The sequence below is a fragment of the Lissotriton helveticus genome, chromosome 1_2 (genome assembly GCF_964261635.1).
Source record: "Lissotriton helveticus chromosome 1_2, aLisHel1.1, whole genome shotgun sequence".
Taxonomy (NCBI): Eukaryota; Metazoa; Chordata; class Amphibia; order Caudata; family Salamandridae; genus Lissotriton; species Lissotriton helveticus.
The window spans coordinates 432,865,594-432,886,089 of NC_136058.1; the positions used below are offsets into that span (position 1 = coordinate 432,865,594).

General features: G+C 47.1%; 1 protein-coding gene across 4 annotated transcripts in view; it reads left to right on the forward strand.

The window, feature by feature from the left end:
• The window catches only part of LOC144807654 (uncharacterized), a 77,061-nt gene that overhangs the window by 27,813 nt on the left and 28,752 nt on the right, over positions 1–20,496 (forward strand). The window lies entirely within an intron of this gene.

Below are 20,496 nucleotides of genomic sequence, written 5' to 3' on the forward strand. Positions count from 1 at the left end.
CAAATTTAAAATTCCCCAAACTGACCGTGGATACTTTAGGAGCTGGAAGACCATCGACAAATGTCAATTTCTCGAAACCCTGGCCAATACAATCCCCATCACCCAATCCTGTATAGATGAGAGTGAGAAAAACTTGTCGGACTAGCTCTTGACGGCCAGCAATAAACATGTCCCTCTTAGGAAAATCCAACGAGCACGTTGCCACGAAGCCCAGAAATGGTTTTCCACTGACTTAAAAGAATTAAAACTTGCTCTACGCCAAGCAGAAAGGATCGTCGAGCAGCTGAGCAGCAGACCGAGCGGATCGAGCGGCAGACCCGGAGCAGACCAGGAGGACGAGGAAAGACTCGCGGAATTCTCGCGGAGGGAAAGTCGTCGCTGCCCTGCTACTGAGTAAGCCGTGTGGGAAGGCTGCCTGTTTTACCGCGGAAATTTAACACACGGGCAGAGGACCGAGGACGGAGGAAGACGGTCGAGAGTGAGACTCCCTCGAGACTCTCCCTCATCTCGCCGCGGCGCTGGCACAGGTGAGCCTCAGGCTCAGCCTCAAGCACGGCAAGGAGCAGGAGTAGCGGGAGGCCCCTGGTGTGGCGAGAGCTTTCTTGGCAGGAGCGGCCGAGGGCTTCCACCCGCTATCAGCGGTCTCCGCAGGTTCCGCCACTCTCGTCACCACTTAACCCCTCCATCGTCCAACTAATCCAGAGTGGGGCGCAGGACTACGAGCCTCATTTGCTCACCTTGCCCCTCGTATCCTGCCTCTCTCTCCAGTGCGGTCACGCCAGTGTGCAGCCTGAGGGGGCGGTGGACCGAGTGGAGGTTTTTAGTCATCCAATGCGATAAGGGGGCGCAAAAGCAGTGCAGCAGTTGCAAGTTGCAAAGCACTGAGTGGGGAAGAAAACAATTATAACAGCTAAAAATAGCTAATAAATACCTAAACAAACAAACAATGGTTACAAGGATTCAGCCGCTTTTAACCTGATTTTGACCTGCTGTGGGGAAGAAAACAATCATAACAGCTAAAAACATCTAAACAAACAAACAATGCTGCTGGCAGTAGCTTTAGCAGAGGAGTAGTATCAGTGTAACAGAAGTACCTTCAGCAGCTGCAGGTCCTTCAGGAGTATAGATTACGGCTCACAGATTGTGGATTGTGGACTGGGGAAGCAATACGTTATACACAACTCCGCGGCAGCCCCGAATAGTGGATCTAAAACATCAACCGCAAGGCAAGGCAAGGCAAGGCAAGCTAAAGGTGCTCTCGATAGCCGCCATGAGATCAGGGAGAGAGCGAGTAACACTCCCACTAACAAAGAGGAAAAGGAAACCTCAAGGTCCAATGGTAAAGAATAACAACAAAGCCAGACCAGAAGATGGGGTGCAACCTCTAATTGCGCCGGTGTACAGAATGTTTGTCAAATCAACCAGTATACCAAACAAATTCAACTTTCTAAAAAATCCAGCAGACGTAATGTTATCTTCCCTCGTGCAATCGAACGATGGGGACAAGCGCTTACCAGACCCGATTTTACCCTCTATACACGTTGGGGGTTTCAACTTGATAAAATACCAAACTAACCTAGAACCCATAACAACAGCTGGCCCCCGCCAGATGCATGATCATTCGGACCACAAAGAACAAAATGATGAACAAAATGATGAGTCCTGGGGCACAATTAAGGACCATGAACCAGCAATAAATGAATATCTATCAGACTCGTCCGAATGTCCTGCTAAAGACACGTCACCAAATAAGCAAGGTCAGTTCTACCCCAGCTTGGCCCAACAACCAATTGAGGTAGAGGTGAAATCATCAAGCCGGCCTCAAACGTTACACAACATGAGAATCAACATAGGGCACTAGTCCCTAACACACAGAAAACAACTGACATAGCAGTGTCTCAGAGCATACAGAATATTGTAATAAACGAGGGATCCAGAGTCTCAAATCATGACGCTGATGGTGCTGAAGCCAATTACAGGCACACTCATTTGTTAGAAGCAGCAGTTTCAAACAGCGAAGAAAATAAACCATCTTAACCGATGCAGCTGATAGTGTGATCCCTTGCAATAACTCCATGACCAGGGTTACCCCCGAAGCAAGTACAGATGCGGGATCAATATGGGATATACTTTTTAAAACATCTCAACTCACACTCGAGGCACTAACTTATCAATCAAATAAAATGGACGTCCAAGTGGACCTGCTAAATATTATAGCAACCACAATATCGGGGATTGATTTCAAATTAGCTAATTTGAACAAGCTCATAACACGAGCCCAAGAATACGCTTTAAACACAGATTGCGCTTGTGGGCCGACAATTGATAAACTTGTATCCATCCCAGAAATGCTCACCACTTTAATTGAAGATTTAAAAATTCAAACGGCCCAAACATACTGTAACAGAACGAAGGGGCCCAATAAACAATACTTCCAATAAAATATCACAAAAACAGCTAGTGCAAACCTAACTTCCAGTTTAAATATGGACCTAATAGCTAACAAACAAATAATGGAAATATCTGGAGCCTCTGACAAGGAAGAGCACCAAGAGACCACTACAAAAATATTCTCCACAAATTTAAATCTAGATTTAACAAATACAAATTCAATCCTTAAAACTACCGGGACCCCTGAGGAGGAAAGGATACAGGAGATTTCAACTAGTAATACTGAGATAAACATTTCATGACGCATGGAGAAAAAACAGAAAAAACAACTAAAACGCCAAAAGTCCATACAAAATACAAGGTTTATGGCTCAGCCCATGCATCTCCCTACAAAGAGTACAGACAAATTACTCCACACACAGGAAAGGTCAACATTAAGCAAACTGTATCCAATATTTATCAAAACCAAAATACAAGATAATGCCCTGAGTAAAGATGAGCCTGTAGACAAGGTAACACCAAGACCATCATTGTCGCAGGCCTCACCACGCTCTGGAAGTGGTAGTTTAACAAAGGAAACCGCAATAACAATAAACTGTAGGAGAGTAGGGTCTGCTATCCTATGGTCACCCCAAATTTTTGCTTTTTGCTTCACTGGTTTTCGACTACTGAGGCTGTGGGCCTGCTGATCAGACCCCCAGCATGCTGTTCTCTCACTAAATTAATGATACATGTGCTATAGGCACATACCACAATTGGAAATGGACTCCTTGTCAGCCCCTGTATAATGCACTATAGGTGCCCAGGGCATAGGGGCCACCAAGGCCTACCAGGGGCTGCAGCATATCTTTTGCCACCCCTGGCTGGTTCGTAAATTGACACAACTGACTGATCACTCAGCTGGGGTAAGGTGGTGTAATCACCCCTTGCTTAGATATAGTATACCTATATCTAAACCTATATCTGGACACATATAAACCTGTGAGCCACTCCTATGGAAGGCCTCATCAATCCTGGAGGCAGAGTGCGTGGTTTAATGTGAGATGGAGCTCTAGCATGAGCTGAGCCTGTCTGCAGCTGTCGGGAACAACTCCCTAAGCTGTTTCAGGATAATGCCATACCATATACTCTTAAGTGCCTTATAATCCTCGCGGTTATATAGCAACTTTGGTTTGGCTTTATCAAAACATGTCGTGTAAGGTGTCATACGATTTGGAATACTATCCCCTCGCCAGTTCTGGCGACGGGGATAGCATTCCACCCCTCTAGAGGGGTAAGACATGTTACTTTACTTAAATGCGGTTAATTTCTAAAAGGGCCTTAGATCCACAAAATGGATGCCTCTGCCACAGACAAGAGTCTGACCCCCTGAAGCTGACCGAAACTCAGCCAAATGGGGCCTGGACAAAGGGTTTCCTGTCGCAGGAGGGTGTTACCACCCTCCAGACAGGAGATAGTGGATTGTAGCAGGGAGGTCTGAAAGAAACCAGACACTGCCTGGGGCGCACAAGGCTGCCCCTTGCATAATCCGGCCAAACCGGTTCTGGGGCACTCCAGCCCTCGTGCCAGGGCGGCCTGGATCAAAGGAAAGGGGTGTATCCACCCCCTTCCTGGGTCCCACCCATAGGAGGGGACCTAGCAGGTAATCCAGCCCCCAAAATTAGTATAAGACTGGGAGCAGTGCCAATGCACTTCAGATTATCCTGAAGAAACATAAGAAACGAAATTCTGGACCCTTCGACATCCTACTCGACGTAGAAGCCCGAAGAATCTCCCTTGTGGTCAAGGAGTGACCACCCTGTGCAAACAGGCACCATCCAGCTATCAACGTCTACTTTGTTGCAGTTCCCGCCGGAACTCGAGCGACAGAGATCGACGAGATCAAGCTTGCCTGCTTTCCAACAGCCCGATCCACAGTCCCTGCAGAGCTGAGACCCGTGGAGGTGACCGGAAGCGTGGGGCACGCCATCTTGAATTGACCATGAGACGCTGACCGTGCAGCCCACGAGTGATCCTCGAAGCTGTACACCGGGGTTTGAGAAGCCCCAACCCTGAGCCACACTTGCACCGAAGTTCAGCCCTCCACACTCGACGAGTGCTGCGTGGGGCCCTTCTGCTTCTTTTGGCTCAACGCGTTGGCCCGGTCACTTGCCAGCCGGCTAGTGGCCCCTGTGCCGACGAAAACTTGAAATCGACTTGTGAATCTGGTTGCTCCAGATCTGCACCAGCTCCCCTAAAAAGGAGCCCCCACTCTGACCCTCCTGGTTCGAGTGAGAAGCAATCTCCCGGTTCCGCGTGGATTGCTTTTGCCAAGTGTTGTTTGCTCCAATCTTGAAGCCGACAGCGAGAGCCTGCGTGGGACAGATCGTGACCTGCTCCTGGATGTCCTAGATGCCCCAGAGCCCACGTGACAGCGGAGAGAAGCACCTCGACAGCGACCTGATTGCGCCCGACATTGCCTGGTTCCGTCCTGGTTCCACCCTGGTCACTGCTGAGTGACCCAGACTCTGTCCCCTCTGCTTTCAGGTACTTTTCGACTCGAGTCCACCCTTGGACTCCACCGGACACTTCATCTTTAACCCGCCTGCAGCCCTTTCAGCTTCAAGCACCAAGAGCCTGCGTGACGAAACCCGACTCAACTTCGACCCTGTGCACCCGCTTCCTGTGGGTGAGGTAACTTTGCTCCGCCGGTGTTCCCACACTGGTACACATCTCTAGGGTCTGTGTCTTAAGTTTTGTTCCTCTAGGTTCAGCGGAAGTGTCCTTAAACTTTAACTTTGTAACTTTTACGCACCATTGGTTAACATTGGTGCATGCGTGCGCTTTCCGCACTGCTCCCGAATCCCGTGGGCCTCTCCCGACTTCAGCACTGCTTGTCCTGACTGCTCCCAGCGATTCCCTAGGCCTAACCACTGTTCGATTGGTATCTCTTATACCACTTGTTTAGTATATGGTTTGAGTGGCCACCCGCCCTCATCCATAATTGTGCAACTTTGTATGTTTAAACTGTGCTTTTGATTTAACGCTTGTGCCCCTTTATTCATAAAGAATACTGGGGATTGTTTTTAGTAATAAACACATATATTTTTATAATATATACTTGTGTGGTGTCCTTTCATTTGATATTACAGGATTGTATGTGGTAAAACAGCTCGCTTAACACGACCTCTTAAGTTAAGCCTTTAGGCTGCTTAGTCCATGCTACCCCTAGGATAGCTTGTCTAACAAGGTTGACTTACAACCTGACACCATAAGGGATTGTTTGGTCTGGTAATAGGTGGTTCCAGAATTGGAAACATCACCTATCAGGCCAAGTTCTCACATTGGTGAGCAGCGGTGCGGATTTGAGCTTGCTGTTGTTTTACCATTGCAATCTTTTATCAAATTGAAAGATCACATCAAGTACCTCTAGGTACATATAAAATCAAAAGCTTAGCATACTTAAGTTCTACTGAACTTAGTAGTTGTAGATAAAAGGGATTAGCACACCCTGACTACAACTCACTAGCAAGATACAGTAGGAAAACACTTAGTGTAGGTAAGTGCACCACTTACACCTCACTAGCAGTCATGTCTGACACAGGAAAAGCCTCAGGGTCTGCTCCTGTGACAGTTGACCTTACCAAGGCAACTTCCAGCTATGACAAACTAACCCGAAAGGACTTGATTGCCTTGTGCATATCAAGAGGGTTAAAAAGGGGCAGAAGTCCCACCTGTCCTATCCTGATAGCCATTCTAGAGCAGGATAACTTAGAGAAGGGAAATGAACCTCCCTTAGAATCAGGAGAAGGAGTGAACCCCCCTGTAACTGATACCACTCCAGAGGAGGAAGAAGAAGAGGAAGAAGAGAAGGAGGAGGAGGACTCAGATGTAGAGGACCCAGAGAATCAGGATCAGAGGGGTAGCCAGGTCCAAGTTGCCAGGCTTAACCAGGCCAACTTAGACCTACTGGGAAATGGAGAGGGCCAGCACCTCCCCAGATCCCACCATGTCATTCTCCCAGGCAACAGAAGAGTGAGATCTCCCTCAGGGGACTCTCATATTTCTAGTGCCTCAAGAGAATCTCAGAGAGGCATGACTGCTTCTCAAAAGCTAGAGCATAGGGCCAGAATGAGGGCTGTCAAACTCCAAATAGAGAGGGAGGAGGTAGCCTTGGCTCAAGCTAGACTTGTCTTGGCAAGAGAGCAGAAATTGTGTGGCTTAGATGCCACTGGTGGCAGCAATATTCCTAGAGAAAAAGACAGGAGCTATGATAATAGAAACCTGACAAAAATTGTGGCCCCCTACAAGGAAGGGGATGACATCCACAAATGGATGACTGCTCTTGAGAGAGCCTGCATGGTACAGCAGGTTCCTCAGGATCAGTGGGCTGCAATTTTATGGTACTCCTTTTCTGAGAAAGGGAGGGACAGGCTCCTCACAGTTAGACCTGAGGATGCCAAAAACTACACTGTCTTGAAGAGTGCTCTTATTGAAGGGTTTGGCCTAACCACTGAGCAATACAGGTTGTTGTTCAGAGACACCCAAAAAGCACAGACTCAAGACTGGACTGATTTCGTGGATTGTGCTACTAAGGCTCTGGAGGGTTGGTTGCAGGGAAGTAAAGTTTCAGACTATACAGGATTGTACAATCTTATAATGAGAGAGCAGATCCTTAATAACTGTACAAACCAGCTGTTGCATCAATACCTTATTGACTCTGATCTGACCTCTCCCCAAGAATTGGGAAAGAAGGCAGACAAATGGGTCAGAACAAGGATTAAGCAGAAACCCCAGAACCAAGGTGGTGACCAGAAGAAAACAGACCAGAAGGGTGGAAATCAGAAAGATAAAGAAAAAGACCAGAAGTCTTCAGGCCCCCAAACTAATAGTAAGGAGGGTGGTTCCCAAAATGGAAACAAAAAGAAGAAGAATAATGGCCCAAAGAAGCCTTGGTGTAATAACTGCAAATCAGTTTCCCACTGGGGCAGTGAATGCACCAAGACAAATCCAGTCCCCACCACTGCAGCTCCTAATGCACCTGCACCCCCTAGTACAGTTAGCAGTGGTGGAACACAGCCAAAGGGTGTAGTAGGGTTGACCCTGGGTACTGAAGTAGGATCTGGCCTAGTCAGAATCCCTACTCAGGCAGTTCTCCTATATGATGTGGACCTAGCTTTGTCCACTACAGTGAGTCCCAGTAACCTGGGCAAATATAGGCAGACGCCTTTAATCAATGAGAAACTGGCTCAGGCCTACAGGGACACATGTGCCAGTGTCACAATGGTGACACCTGACTTTGTCGACCCTGGGCAGATTGTACTGGGTGAGAGTTACCTAGTGACCAACGCCAGCAACTCCACTACTTCCCATAGTGTGGCAGTTGTGAACTTCTCCTGGGGAGGGGTAGATGGCCTAAAGAAAGTTGTTGTGAGTGCAGACCTTCCAGTAGACTGTCTGTTAGGCAATGATCTTGAAAGCTCAGTTTGGTCAGAAGTGGAGTACAGGACTCATGCAGAAATGCTAGGGATGTCAGCTCATGTCCTTGCACTGACAAGGTCTCAGGCTAAGAAATGCCTTCCTGAACCAGTGGTGGATCTTGGAACAATAGACCAACCACAACCCAAGAGAAGGAGCAAGAGAGGAAAGGCTGAGCCTTCCACCTTGCCCCAGGTTGGGGAGAGGTGTGGCGCCGCGGCCAGGGCGACTGACGCTGGAATCTGGGGATCAGGGTTCGATCCCCGGCTCCGGCGGCAGGTTAGCCCAGCACCATGTGACTCTGGGCAATAGCTTGCTTAATCTTCCCGACGGCCCCCAGCGCCTAGAGACCCTTACGGGTGATTGTGCGCTTTACAAATGTGGATTATTATTATTATTATTATTAGAGGAAACTGATTCTGCAGTCCAAGAGGAGACTGTCTCTGAGGAACTTGAACCTGACCAGGTTGAGTTTCTGGGGACAGGGGGACCCTCAAGGGCAGACCTGAGGCAGGCTCAATTAGATTTCCCCTCCCTTGAACCCCTCAGACAGCAGGCTGCTGCTGAGGCTGCTGGGGATGCCCAAGGTACCCATACAGTGTATTGGGATGATGGACTCCTTTACTCAGAGGCTAGAGACCCCAAGCCTGGCATGACCAGGAGGTTGGTTATACCTCTGAAGTTTAAGGGGTTCCTCCTTACCTTGGCCCATGATATTCCCCTTGCAGGACACTTAGGCCAGAACAAGACGTGGGACAGGCTTGTTTCACACTTTCACTGGCCTCACATGTCAGAAAATGTCAAGGAGTTTTGTCGCTCCTGTGTCACTTGCCAAGCCAGTGGTAAGTCAGGTGGCACAACAAAGGCCCCCCTAATACCACTACCTGTGGTGGGGGTTCCCTTTGAAAGAGTTGGAATTGATATTGTGGGTCCAATGGACCCCCAAACAGCATCTGGGAACAGATTTATACTGGTGGTAGTGGATCATGCCACCAGGTATCCAGAGGCTATTCCCCTGAGGACCACCACAGCACCTGTGGTGGCAAAAGCCCTCATTGCAGTTTTCTCAAGAGTGGGCTTTCCAAAGGAGGTGTTATCAGATAGAGGCACACATTTTATGTCTAGCTATCTGAAAGCAATGTGGAAGGAGTGTGGAGTAAACTACAAGTTTACCACCCCCTATCATCCACAATGCAATGGGCTTGTGGAGAGATTTAACAAGACCCTAAAAGGCATGATAAAAGGATTACCAGAGAAGCTCAGGCGGAAATGTGACATTCTTTTACCCTGCCTGCTCTTTGCTTACAGAGAGGTCCCACAGAAGGGGGTTGGCTACAGCCCTTTTGAACTTTTGTTTGGTCACCCTGTAAGGGGTCCATTCTGTTTGGTGAAGGAAGGATGGGAGTTACCTCTCAAAAAGCCTAAACTAGACATAGTGGACTATGTACTTGGTCTCCGCTCCAGGATGGCTGAATACATGGAAAGAGCATCCAAAAACCTGGAGGCCAGCCAAGAATTACAAAAGGCTTGGCATGACCAAAAGGCTGTACTGGTAGAGTTCCAACCAGGACAGAAGGTGTGGGTACTGGAGCCAGTGGCCCCAGCAGCACTCCAGGACAAATGGAGTGGACCCTATCCTATCCTTGAGAAAAAGGGAGAGGTCACCTACTTGGTTGACTTTGGAACACCCAGGAGCCCTCACAGGGTAATCCATGTGAATCGTTTGAAAGCATTTGTGGACAGGGAGGACATGAGCTTGCTCATGGCCACAGATGGGGATCAGGAGGAAGAGAGTGACCCTCTCCCAGACCTGCTTTCTCAGAACCCTGATGATGGTTCAGTTGATGGAGTAGCCTTGGCAGGCAGCCTCACTGACCAGCAACAGAGGGACTGCAGACAAGTTTTGCAGGCCCACAGGCATTTGTTTTCACTCACACCCAGCCAGACTGACTGGTGTACCCATGTAGTGGACACTGGTGACAGTCTGCCTGTGAAGAATAAGATCTACAGGCAACCTGACCATGTCAGGGATTGCATCAAGGCTGAGGTGCAAAAGATGTTGGATCTTGGAGTGATTGAGCCATCAGAGAGCCCATGGGCCAGCCCAGTAGTCCTTGTGCCAAAACCTCATACCCAAGATGGAAAGAGAGAAATGAGATTTTGCGTGGACTACAGGGGTCTCAATGCTGTCACTAGGACAGATGCTCACCCCATTCCAAGAGCAGATGAGCTCATTGATAGATTGGCTTCTGCCAAGTTTCTGAGCACATTTGATCTGACAACTGGCTACTGGCAAATCAGACTAGCTGAGGAGTCAAAAGCCAAAACAGCATTCTCTACCCCTAGTGGACATTATCAGTTTGTGGTAATGCCCTTTGGTTTGAAGAATGCACCTGCCACTTTCCAAAGGTTGGTGAACCAAGTCCTTACTGGGTTGGATGACTTTTGTGCAGCATATCTAGATGATATTGCTGTCTTTAGCTCCACCTGGGAGGATCACCTGATCCACCTGAAGAAAGTTCTGGAGGCCCTGCAAAAGGCAGGCCTGACTATCAAGGCCACCAAGTGCCAGATAGGGCAGAGTAAGGTTGTATACCTGGGCCACCTAGTAGGTGGAGGTCAGGTTCAGCCACTGGAGAGCAAAATCCAGGCCATACAGGACTGGGCTCCTCCAGTTACCCAGACACAAGTCAGAGCCTTCTTGGGCCTGACTGGGTATTACAGAAAGTTTGTGAAAAACTATGGGTCTATAGTGACACCATTAAATGACTTGACATCCAAGAAGATGCCAAAAAAGGTTCAGTGTACAGTTAGCTGTCAGAAGGCATTTGATGACCTGAAGAAGGCCATGTGCTCTGCACCTATCCTGAAGAGTCCTGACTACTCCAAACAGTTCATTGTACAGACAGATGCTTCTGAGTTGGGGGTGGGAGCTGTGCTCTCACAACTTAATCAAGATGGTCAAGACCAGCCCATTGCTTTCATTAGCAGAAGGCTGACCCCTAGAGAGAAACGTTGGTCAGCCATTGAGAGGGAGGCCTTTGCTGTGGTTTGGGCCCTGAAGAAGTTGAGGTCCTACTTGTTTGGAACTCACTTCCTAGTTCAGACAGACCATAAGCCCCTCTTGTGGCTCAATCAGATGAAGGGTGAAAACCCCAAACTGCTCAGGTGGTCCATTTCCCTACAGGGGATGGACTTTACAGTGGAGCACCGCCCAGGGACTGACCATGGTAATGCAGATGGTCTCTCCAGGTACTTCCACTTAGAACATGAAGACATATCTGGTCAAGGTTAGTTTAATGTCCCTGCGTTTGGGGGGGGGGGGTTGTGTAGGAGAGTAGGGTCTGCTATCCTATGGTCACCCCAAATTTTTGCTTTTTGCTTCACTGGTTTTCGACTACTGAGGCTGTGGGCCTGCTGATCAGACCCCCAGCCTGCTGTTCTCTCACTAAATTAATGATACATGTGCTATAGGCACATACCACAATTGGAAATGGACTCCTTGTCAGCCCCTGTATAATGCACTATAGGTGCCCAGGGCATAGGGGCCACCAAGGCCTACCAGGGGCTGCAGCATATCTTTTGCCACCCCTGGCTGGTTCTTAAATTGACACAACTGGCTGATCACTCAGCTGGGGTAAGGTGGTGTAATCACCCCTTGCTTAGATATAGTATACCTATATCTAAACCTATATCTGGACACATATAAACCTGTGAGCCACTCCTATGGAAGGCCTCATCAATCCTGGAGGCAGAGTGCGTGGTTTAATGTGAGATGGAGCTCTAGCATGAGCTGAGCCTGTCTGCAGCTGTCGGGAACAACTCCCTAAGCTGTTTCAGGATAATGCCATACCATATACTCTTAAGTGCCTTATAATCCTCGCGGTTATATAGCAACTTTGGTTTGGCTTTATCAAAACATGTCGTGTAAGGTGTCATACGATTTGGAATACTATCCCCTCGCCAGTTCTGGCGACGGGGATAGCATTCCACCCCTCTAGAGGGGTAAGACATGTTACTTTACTTAAATGCGGTTAATTTCTAAAAGGGCCTTAGATCCACAAAATGGATGCCTCTGCCACAGACAAGAGTCTGACCCCCTGAAGCTGACCGAAACTCAGCCAAATGGGGCCTGGACAAAGGGTTTCCTGTCGCAGGAGGGTGTTACCACCCTCCAGACAGGAGATAGTGGATTGTAGCAGGGAGGTCTGAAGGAAACCAGACACTGCCTGGGGCGCACAAGGCTGCCCCTTGCATAATCCGGCCAAACCGGTTCTGGGGCACTCCAGCCCTCGTGCCAGGGCGGCCTGGATCAAAGGAAAGGGGTGTATCCACCCCCTTCCTGGGTCCCACCCATAGGAGGGGACCTAGCAGGTAATCCAGCCCCCAAAATTAGTATAAGACTGGGAGCAGTGCCAATGCACTTCAGATTATCCTGAAGAAACATAAGAAACGAAATTCTGGACCTTCGACATCCTACTCGACGTAGAAGCCCGAAGAATCTCCCTTGTGGTCAAGGAGTGACCACCCTGTGCAAACAGGCACCATCCAGCTATCGACGTCTACTTTGTTGCAGTTCCCGCCGGAACTCGAGCGACGGAGATCGACGAGATCAAGCTTGCCTGCTTTCCAACAGCCCGATCCACAGTCCCTGCAGAGCTGAGACCCGTGGAGGCGACCGGAAGCGTGGGGCACGCCATCTTGAATTGACCACGAGACGCTGACCGTGCAGCCCACGAGTGACCCTCGAAGCTGTACACCGGGGTTTGAGAAGCCCCAACCCTGAGCCACACTTGCACCGAAGTTCAGCCCTCCACACTCGACGAGTGCTGCGTGGGGCCCTTCTGCTTCTTTTGGCTCAACGCGTTGGCCCGGTCACTTGCCAGCCGGCTAGTGGCCCCTGTGCCGACGAAAACTTGAAATCGACTTGTGAATCTGGTTGCTCCAGATCTGCACCAGCTCCCCTAAAAAGGAGCCCCCACTCTGACCCTCCTGGTTCGAGTGAGAAGCAATCTCCCGGTTCCGCGTGGATTGCTTTTGCCAAGTGTTGTTTGCTCCAATCTTGAAGCCGACAGCGCCGACGGCGAGAGCCTGCGTGGGACAGATCGTGACCTGCTCCTGGACGTCGTAGATGCCCCAGAGCCCACGTGACAGCGGAGAGAAGCACCTCGACAGCGACCTGATTGCGCCCGACATTGCCTGGTTCCGTCCTGGTTCCACCCTGGTCACTGCTGAGTGACCCAGACTCTGTCCCCTCTGCTTTCAGGTACTTTTCGACTCGAGTCCACCCTTGGACTCCACCGGACACTTCTCTTTCACCCCGCCTGCAGCCCTTTCAGCTTCAAGCACCAAGAGCCTGCGTGACGAAACCCGACTCAACTTCGACCCTGTGCACCCGCTTCCTGTGGGTGAGGTAACTTTGCTCCGCCGGTGTTCCCACACTGGTACACATCTCTAGGGTCTGTGTCTTAAGTTTTGTTCCTCTAGGTTCAGCGGAAGTGTCCTTAAACTTTAACTTTGTAACTTTTACGCACCATTGGTTAACATTGGTGCATGCGTGCGCTTTCCGCACTGCTCCCGAATCCCGTGGGCCTCTCCCGACTTCAGCACTGCTTGTCCTGACTGCTCCCAGCGATTCCCTAGGCCCTAGGCCTAACCACTGTTTGATTGGTATCTCTTATACCACTTGTTTAGTATATGGTTTGAGTGGCCACCCGCCCTCATCCATAATTGTGCAACTTTGTATGTTTAAACTGTGCTTTTGATTTAACGCTTGTGCCCCTTTATTCATAAAGAATACTGGGGATTGTTTTTAGTAATAAACACATATATTTTTATAATATATACTTGTGTGGTGTCCTTTCATTTGATATTACAGGATTGTATGTGGTAAAACAGCTCGCTTAACACGACCTCTTAAGTTAAGCCTTTAGGCTGCTTAGTCCATGCTACCCCTAGGATAGCTTGTCTAACAGGGTTGACTTACAACCTGACACCATAAGGGATTGTTTGGTCTGGTAATAGGTGGTTCCAGAATTGGAAACATCACCTATCAGGCCAACTTCTCACATAAACGAACAGGAAAAAAGAGAAATTTGAACACGGGTCTGCCAATGAAACTATAGGTTTGGGAACTAATAACCAAAAACGTGGGCAATTTATTTCGGTCCACGCTATAGAGACAACACAGTCCGAAGATATAATATGCACCGACCCCTCGCCTAGAATATCACCAATTGTACAAGATGTCAGAAACAGTTTTAAAACAATCCTACAACCGCAGTACAAATCAAAGGGGAGACATGACATTTTAAACAGGTGGAACCTCTTACGGCTCCTTCAATACATACCTGCACTTTCGCAAATAAAAAGCAAAGACCTAGTCTGTATTCTATTTGAACACAAGAAAGAGGACACCAACAAAGAAAACACCATAGTTACCTGGTTAAATCAAAGCACGGCAGAAGTGGTGCTGAGAGAAAAGGACATCTTCAAAAACTGGGGAATTGGGGTGAGTCAACCAGAACAAGAAAAGTACCCATCAATTCTTCAGGAGCTAGTAAACATAACAACAAAGAACACGAAAGAGTCCTTTCAAGGAATACTTAGAGGCACATCAAAAATAAATGCAGACAAAAATTATAAAAAACTGACCATATCAGTCAGGCGACAAGAGGATGCGATCATAAGCAGGAGTGTTATAGATGACGGTTCAACGAGAATGAAAACACATGTTCAATTAAACAGAATAAGTCAAGAGCCACAAAGAACAATTCAATATTCCTGATGCCCAAGGGGGTACTCTAGAACCTAAAGGGTGTCGACAAGTGCCTACAATAGTTAAACCCGTAACACCGGAATCACTGTGCGTATTCCATACCAATCATAAAATGCTTTCCAACCTCAAAATCATTTCGTGGAACGTGGCAGGATTACAAAAAGCACTGAAACACGAAACTGTCCCACAAATATTGAAGGAACGAGACATAGTATGTCTACAAGAAACTTGGGCAACAGACTATGTACACCTCGAAGGTTACGCTGGTTTCCATAAACCAGCAAGCAAAAACAATCACTTCGGTAGACCATCAGGGGGTATTTCGATCTACGTAAAACATCAAAAGCAGGTGACAGTATTGAGGGTAAAAACAAATTCTGACGCACTACAGGCACTAATAATAGAGGGAGACATGGTACGAAAAGATAGTGTACCTATATTAGTTATAAATCTATATCTAAATGCACACGGAAAGAACAAATTGAATGCCACTAAATATATCATAACACTAATAAAGGAAATCATATACTCCAACGCGCTCCTGCCCAAAGTGATAGTAGGAGATTTTAACCTGCACCACCTGGGAATACACCAGAGCGACAGGCTTTATCTAACCAGTCCTGAAAGGGTTTTTAATTCCTGTCTAAAAAATTACGACCTAAAATCGGTGAAGGACATAGCGAAATCTCCAGACTCCAAGCTCTTGAGCATGGCCACATTTAGGAATTGTTCCACAATCGACTACATCTTTTTATGTAATCTGCTAGCCCAGATAATTGCCAAAGCTGACATAATAGCACATGAAACCAGTGACCACAAACTACTGCAGGTGGACCTAAACCTGAGCTTACTACAGAGGGAACAAGCTGTGGCAGTATCGCAGTCAACAGGGACTGAAGAATATTCCCTAGTTAAAAGGATAAAATGGAACAATACCCAAGTAAAGCGGTATAATGTTTGGAAAAAAAACAAGAAATGGTCCAGGGGAATCTGCCCACAATGGAAAACTGGACAGAGTGGATTGGATACCTAAAAGCTAAATTGGTCAACAACTTCAAGGTCAGCCCACCGGGCCACAAAATGTTTACCTCACGGTTTAGATATAACAACACAAATCTAACTACACTGTCACGTACGCTAAAAAGGGCAAAGAGAATACACAACACCAGAGGAACACAGGAAACAAGGGAGAAATGTATAGACCTATCCAAGAAGAAGAGACACTTATTATGGTCGCTCAAACAGGAAAAACTAGAGCAAGACTGGGTAATAATACACGAGCTCGCAAATCCCCACAAACAACGACAACTTTGGCAATACATTGCGAACCTGGAGAATGGCAAAACGGATAGGCGCAATTCGGCCCACGCCCATGCTTGGATAAGGCATGTTGCCTCAATCTACACAGAGAAACCAGCTACTACAGTTGATGAAAAATATGAGGCACAACTCGCACCTGGAGAAGACAGACACGGAGGCCACCATGGGATCACTTGGTAAAGAACAAGATGCTAACTCAGTTAAACAGGTGATAAAAAGGATAAGAAGAGACAGGGCTCCTGGGCCCAATGGCCTCCCAGGGGCCATCTTTAGAGAAGATCCAGTTTACTGGAGTAGAATTCTCTCTAAACTTTTCACTGAATGTAGACTAAAAGCAAAGGTACCAGACTCTTGGCGAGGGTCATTTTTGCACCCTATCGTTAAGAAGAGGGACAATACAGACCCAAAAAACTACAGACTCATTGCCCTTCTGGACATTGAAGGGAAAGCCTACGCTAGTACTCTACTTAAGGAACTAAATGAATGGATCAAAGAGAATGAAATCCTTCCCTACTATCTGACAGACTTCCGTAAGGGCTGCTCTACAGTTGATAACATTGTGGCCATGTCATATTTGAGCCAGCAAGCCAACAGCAAAAATAATAAACCAATTTTCGCCTGCTTTGTCGACTACTCAGCTGCCTTCGGCGGGGTACCCCGACATAAGCTATGGGGAAAACTGAGCAACTGGCATATCCCAGCAGGACTCCTTAACGTCATCATTTCATTATATAGTCACACCTGGATTCAAGTAAAGCTAGCGGATAACACTATAACAAAGAAGTGCCCGACAAATCGTGGACTAAAACAAGGATGCGTACTCGCCCCCATGCTGTTTAATTTATACACAGCAGATCTGGGGAAGAAGTTTGGTGACCCCAAAAATCGGGAGAAATAAACTGCAAATTTTACAATATGTAGACGATTTAGTGGTAATGGACCACACAAAAATCGGGCTGCAAAGAGGTCTGGAATCCCTAAATAAGTACAACAAAATCAATGAACTCATAATAAATGCTCAAAAAACGAAAGTTATCATCTTTGGCCACTTCCCCAAAAAAGCCTTACTGAAATGGCATGTGAGTAAGGAAATTATCAATATCACGCGTTCATACAACTACCTCGGATGTTGGCTAAGTGAAACTGGCAAAGCAACATCACACACGCGCAAAATGAAGGCCAGAGCACAGGCAACAATTTTCTCAATATGCAAACTAAACGAGCTTATGCAGAGTCCGACGTCAGCACCTATCAGAAAGGTATTACAAGCCAAGATCAGGGCAACCGCAGGGTACGCTCAACAGGCATTCCCAGGAAAAATGGAGGCAATGTTGGACAAAGTGCAGTGCCAGGCCTATAAACGCATCTTTAAACTTCCCAAACACACTCGTAACAGCTTAATTCGTTTAGAGTTCGGCCTAAAGCAACAAAGTAAGGAATGCTTGGGAATACATGCAAAATACTTCTATCAAATTATAACAGCCCCAGGAGGTAGTTTAAAAAGTATGCTCAAGCCAATTTACGGAGAGACCATCAACCCGTGGCAACGTTACAAGGATAAAGCAGTGGAAACCTTGGGGCTGGCAATTGAAAATTGGAAGAATGCACCAATAGACTATCTGGCGATTAAAAATGCAATAAATAAAAAAATATTTCATCTGTCACATATAAATGACCTAGCAGAATTCGTAACAGGAAGAGAGCCATCTGGATTGGCAACATCATATATTGGGCATAAAACCCAGCCCTATCTCAGTCAAGCACTTGGAATGAAAGCACTTAAAAACATCATATGGGCCAGATTAGTGCCCCTTCAAATAAAAGAGCTAAACCCTGGGTGGAGGTCCCTTGAACAGAAAATAAGATGCAGACTCTGTAACTATAAACACGAATCTCTGCTACACATGATTTGCTGCTGTCCTGCGATGCTTTCGCCCCGACAGATCCTTTTAAAACAAATTTGGTTACGACATGGGGTTCGAACAGTGAAAGAAGCCGTTTCGGTACTTTTCTCCTGCACTGTTCCATGGGACCTGGCCAGGTTTGGGAAATACATGGCTGAACTTCGAAATAGGCTTATGGAAGACGAGGGGTTAGGCAAGATAAAAGCCAACTCAGTTTAATAAGCCAACGTGCCCTATAAATCAGACGATGAAGATATCATTTTAGTAATTATCAAATGTACAGATATACATATTTAAACATTTATTGTCTTTTACATACTGTTTTGAGAGTGTTGTATACAAATGTCTTATTTTAGAATTTTTTTTTCTTTTTTTGTTCTATTTATGTCTTTTTTTTGCTAGTTCTCGTCTTTTTAATCCTTCTTTTAACTGGCATACAAGATGTATTGCAAATGATTTTAATATGAAAATAAAATTTTCATTCATTCATGGTCCAAAATGCAGGTCATGGATTACTTTATTGTACTCAAATTGTTACAACAAAGTCATGGTCAAGGGCACATTAACAGACTCTTTTCTCATTTTGTCAGGAGTAAGTCAAGGATTTCCCTTTGCCCCAACTCCAGTTTGTTTTGTCCATCAAACCCTTTGTTGCAACTCTCAGGGTTGATAAGTTGCTTAATGGGATTCCTGTCCCACGAAGAATGAGGTGTTCTGTCACTACTTCTGCCTATATGGATAAGATGTCTGATTTTTTGTTCTGATAACATTTCAATTCAACAGGTTTTGTGGTATTGCAGTGGGTTTTATTTTGCATTCTCATCACAAATTAGAAAGAAGACATGATAGATTAGGGCCTTAGGTGCGAGATCGCATCAAAGTTCTTGGTCTGTGTTTTTAGGTCTCGCCTAAGCAATCCCATTAGGGATGCTGGCGAAATTATAGTAAGGCTTTCAAAAGTGTACCCAAACTGCGGATCGGGTACAGTGCATGTAAGCCCGGCACGTGCACATCGCACACCATCGGCTTCAGACTTCAAAGGAAGCCGCTCACCCGCACCCGCCACGCAATGTCGCTCCCCCACCCCACCACGCAATGCCGAGAGTTTGTTGATATTAATTCGTGTGTGCCTTCACCATCGGCATCAGACTTCAAAGGAAGCCGCTCCCCCGCCCCCACCACGCAATGCCGCAAGCTTGTAGTTATTACTTCATGTGTGCCTTTTTTCTTTTTTTTTTATAAGCGCGAGGACGCGTGCCATTCATTCGTTTTGGCTCCCCTTTTCTGTCGTGGCTTCAGCCCGCGCCCCCACCACGCAATGCCGAGAGCTTGTTGTTATTACTTTGTGTGTGCCTTTTTTCTTTTTTTTATAAGCCCGAGGACGCGTTGCCATTCATTCCTTTCGGCTCCCCTTTTCCGTCGTGGCTTCAGCCCGAGGTCAAGCTCCTCCTAATTAAGCGTTTCCTGACTGCACGAATCCCCATTATCGAAAGACTCTGCCTTCGCCTCGAACTCTGGGATCAAGCGTTCAGTTTTCAGCACGAGAAGACGCTGATATCCTTCCCGTGTTTTTCTTTTTTTGTGTGGCTTCTTGAATCCCAGTAACTCAGAGCGAGGTTGCGCTACACGTCTTTCAGTTCTCTTTTAGTAGTTACAGCTGGGCTTTACTGGAACTCCGTGATCACACTCTAAAGCGCTCTCCTGGAAATAAGTTGGACATTTCCTTCAAGCGCATAAGTGAAAGCATATGGATTTTTTTAATTAAGCTTTCTTCAATCAGCACTACCTATTTTGTTTTGTTTGGAACTCCTGTATTGTCAGCTGTGCTGCCAAGTTGTTCAAACCCTGGAGGCAGATGTATGCCTGTTTCTGTATGGCAAGCCTGCTCCACACCTTTTGCAGGATGATTTGAATTTTGCCTGCCATTTATTTTTCCAGGAGACCTCTCTGCAAGGGGAATGCTACATAAACCCTAGGTGGGTATTGGAGAGTACACAACCTGCACTCACTTACCTATGTATAGAATATTATCTCACACTTGTGGTTTTATCCCGAGGTCACACACCTCCTAATTAAGCATTTCCTGACTGCACGAATCCCCATTATCGAAAGACTCTGCCTTCACCTCGGACTCTGGGATCAGGAGTTTAGTTTTCAGAACAAGAAGATGCTGATATCCTTCCCGTGGTTTTTCTGAGGGCAGCTTTACGAAGTTTCTGAACTCGGCATTACTCGCTGTCCCTTTACCCGACATTATATCAATATTGCCGGAACATGACATCATATCCAGTGCATCAGCTTGCACATTGGCTTTGGTAGCTGTCCAATCCTTGCTCGCACACTGATCTGGATGCTGACGGGACTGCATGCGTTTTCATGTGCTACCCAACTACCTTTAAAGCGCCCTGATGGCCTCTGTACACATCGGTGGCACATCACTTGTATGCCTGCATACTCCTCTGCATGGCTGGCAGCTGCAACTGCCCTCCCCACACAGTGCCATGATGACCTCCCACACAATGCCGTGATTGGGACCTGCATGGAGCCATGACCGGCCCCCTGCTGGCTTTATCTGTCTCTCCTCTGCACGGAACCCAGCCGTGAGCAGCACAGAGAATATCTGCCAGTATTGTGAATGACAACCCT